Raw genomic sequence first — 4,220 nt, forward strand, 5'->3', positions numbered from 1 at the left:
GCAATTTTTGAAAAACATGAAAGATCATTTTTGTTTAGAGGCTCACACACAAATGTGCAAACCCCTTTCCTGCAAAACAGTTGAGAGGCGAGGATGCTACTAAGGCTCACAAGAAAGAAGTCAAACTTTTGGCAGTACACGTGCAATCATGACTTTAAAAGAAAATTTGCAATTTTTGAAAAACACGAAAAATCAAATTGTTTTAGAGGCTCACATGAAAATGTGCACAACCCCTTTCCTCCAAAAATTGAGAGGCGAGGATGCCACTAAGGCTCACATGAAAGAACTCAGACTTGGGAAGGCCTCAAGACAAAATTCTTGAGCTATCAGAGGCATGTTAAAAATGGACAAAATACAAGTATTGGCGATGGCAGAAGGAGATTTATCTTGCTAGTACACTCTACTTCCAAGGAGATAAGATTTCTTTTGGCTTCAACCTCGACCAACAAGGATTGAAAATTCAAAAGCTCTATCATGGGCAAAGGTGGAATTCATATGGCTCCTAAGAGTCAATCACCCTATGTTGTTGTGCCACTCTCATTGTGATCCTTAGTGGATATTGTATTGTCATGTTGAGTGGATAACCTTGTTATCTAGCTTAGTTTGACGAGAGGCAGCATTGTTGTCTTGGGTGTTGTCTAGTTGTCTTTTTGTGAGCATCCACAAGTCTTCTAGGGGAGGGTTGTTGGGGAGAAGCCTTGCTCACGCTCTCCTAGTGAGAACCTTCTCTAGGCACATTCTGTGGTGGATGATGTGTGGATGTATGGAGCATATGTGAGAACGCATCCTTTCGTCTATGTGAAGAGTCAACCTCTCATACATGTGAAGAGTCAAGGGTCAAGCCCATGTGTCATTCCTTGATTCCCTCTAGCTTAAATCAAGGGGAGGTAGATGCCACTCTATTATCTATATTGAAGACTCATTATAAGCTTCTTTTAAGCTAATTAATCAAGTTTTTTTGCACCATCTCTCTTGCTTAAGTGTACTTTGTGATTATTCTCTCTAATTGAGTATACAGCTTCTAATCTTATGGAATAGTTAAAATGACCACAAGACGTGATTCACATGGCCACGCTATTAGATGATGTCTTGTTGTCAATGAGATAGATATGAAAAGAACCTACATGCCTAAACTCATTGATAGCTATTGGTTCCTAATATTGATGTTACGATCTCATGGAGGGAGGTGAAGTTTCCTCTCTCACTTACATTGAGTTAAAGATGTAAATGTGTGCTCATAACAAAGGGATTTCATTTTGTTCAAAGGGGAGTAGATGAATGGTTGGTCTGATTGATCCTTAAATGAATGGGGACTCCGGTAGAATATTACATACACTAATGTAGTTATAAAGCTTTTTTTTTGTTGATCTACTTTCTTTTCATTCAAATTAATCCAAAAAACTACATGCTAAATTTACACTCATGTTTTTATCATACATGTGTCAAATTGGTTTCTTTCCCTCTTTTTCTTTCGTTTTATTATTTCTAGGATAGCACTAGTTCTTGGGTATTCTTGAGTCAATCTAGTCAAGACTAGCAATATTGTTCCGGGCATGGAGACCGCCATCCAGTGAGCTTTCCCTCAAGCTATGGGAGGTGAAAAATCTTTACATTTCCTTATTGGTGATCATAAATATTTAATTTTTAACAATTTCTCACATTTTTTGTTTTCATGAAAAATATTTTGTGCTTTGCTATGCTTTTTGGTTTGAAATAAATCCTTGTTACTTGGTGGAGCCATGTAACAATACTAGTACTTTTGTTTTGAAATAAACCCTTGTTACTTAGTGGAGCCAAGTGAAATACTAGTATTTTTTGTTCAAGATTTGTTTTACAGTTTGGTCATTTTGACCTGGAGAGTAGTTTTCTTAATAGCTACTTCAATGTTTTAATGGTTATCGATTCCATTTTTTTGGACAGTTAAAATTTTACTAACCAATACCTAAACACAATTAAAATGAAGTAGTGTAAACAGAAGTCCACTTTACTAACTTTTATTTTTGTTCAAGATTTGTTTTACAATCTGGTCATTTTGACCATGGGACTGGTTTTTTTACAAGCTATTGCAATGTTTCTATGGTTATCAATTCTATTATTGTTGGACAATTATTTTTAAGGCAAGACCCCGCGAGGAATCTTCTAAAAACGCTTTGCATCCAGAGCAAGTGTCTATGCCAAGTCCTCTAACAAGAGTCTTATTACCAGTTGGGATATTCCCCCACAATACCTTCCAAGTGAATATCTTCATTGAGCTTGGCCATTTTTCCTCCCAGATGTTTCTTACACTCTTCAACCACTTCTGTTCTCATCATTTAACATTTCAAAATTTGATGAGTAAAGTGGACCAATCCACTTTATAAAGCAGCTTGTTATATGTTCCCAATGTTTTTGGAAGTTCAAAAATTCTATCTTTGGGCCAATGCCAAGCTTTCCAATCGAGCTCTGTCCTAGCGTTAGGCATTGGGCTAATGCATAGAAATTATGATAGTCTATTGAACAATAGACTTTCATTTAGATTCAAACATGGTGCACCACTTGCCGGTCCACAACCTTCAAACAAAAGTTGCCATTGTCCTATAACTATGCCAACTTGGTGATCCCTTTGTTATTCACCTTCCTAGCAACTTCCTTCAAAAGGTATTCAAGGATCCTCCTTCAAGATTGGAGAGCCAAGGAGACCAATATAAGATGGTGCATCTGAAGTATCTGAAGCTCTTTTTCTTTTCTAGTGACAAAGTCACTTCGTTGCACTTTCTTAGTAGCTCCACCGTACAGCCGCTTAGCTTCAAGAAATTCCAGCTTGGAGCTAGGATTTCATCATGCACTTTTTTCACTTTAGCCTCCTTCCACGTGCCTCCTTGAAAGAAAATCTCTACTTTGTCAAACCATGACCGCCCAATCCGCCTTTGATTTGTTAAGGAGACTACTATCGTTGTATGCATGGCTTCCGCATGTATCACTAGGTCTAGGATGCTAATGCAATCTTGGTCCTTGGGTTTCACCACACATTTTCATTTCCCATTGCCATGGAGCCGTGTCTTTTTTCATAGGAACCATTTGATTGGTTTCAAAAATTCTTTCTAGTTGCATTTGGCCATTTTCAAAATTAGCAAGACAAAGGATATTTTCATTTTGTTTAGGAACCAATTGAATCTTTGGCTATCTGAGATGTCCACCTCTTGTGGTGCACTAAGGTGTCTAAAAACTTTTGGATTTTGGAATAAGCTCCCTCAACCATGGGGTCAAACGAGTCGTTTTCAATGAGTGAAATAAATCTTGAGTTACACTCAGAGCCTGATGCACTTGCAAACATTTGAACAATCTCAAGTGGTCTTCTTAGCATCTTGGAGATTGACATTTATAAAGTGGCCCATAGTTAACACTATTTGTGTATCTTATGTCGAAAAGTGTTTGCTTCCACTCATTAGAGTCCTTATTGTTTCCAAAAGAAATAATCCATTCCATGTTTTCCAGTATTATCTCTTCATTTGGTCGTTGCAAGAATTTTTTTGAAAACTGAAAGGTTTGTTGATTTCCAAATTTGTTTTAGATATCACAAGAGAACACTCTAAGTGCTAACCAAGGTGGCTCGATTTTTTATAACTTTTCCTCCTAAAATCAGATCATGCGGATCTTTCAAGTTTAAGATAGCACAAGAGAACACTCTAAGTGCTAACCACGGTGGTCGTGTTTTTGGTAACTTTTCCTCCTAGAACCAGATCATTCTTGAAAAAGCAAATCTTTTGAGCTTGCACATTTTACCTGCTAGACCTCCCGCGGTTGAGTAGTCTTTGAAAAGGTGAAGGGGATCTTTAATTGCCATTTTACACCCCAAGCAAAGGTCTATGCCTATGCCTCTAACTTTTACCTTGATCCTAGTTGGTATTGACCGCCAAATCACCTTCCATATGAAGAACTTCACTATGTTGGGCCATGGAGGATCCCATATGTTACGAAGAACTTCACTATGTTGGGCCATGGAGGATCCCATATGTTACCTGCGATAACCACCCATATTGACTCAGGCCACAATAACCTCCGTTGTTTGTTAAGTGGATAAATATACAAATACACTTTGTACATAAGTTTGATGTATGTTCCCCTTGTTTGTGGTAGATCAAAGTTTCTGTTTTTGTGCCAATGCTAGACTTTCTAGTCAAATTATGCCTCACTGATAGGTGCTAGAACATTACTCAAACCTTCAACCACTCTTCTAATCA

The sequence above is a fragment of the Adiantum capillus-veneris genome, chromosome 7 (genome assembly GCF_014529385.1).
Source record: "Adiantum capillus-veneris isolate H3 chromosome 7, ASM1452938v2, whole genome shotgun sequence".
Taxonomy (NCBI): Eukaryota; Viridiplantae; Streptophyta; class Polypodiopsida; order Polypodiales; family Pteridaceae; genus Adiantum; species Adiantum capillus-veneris.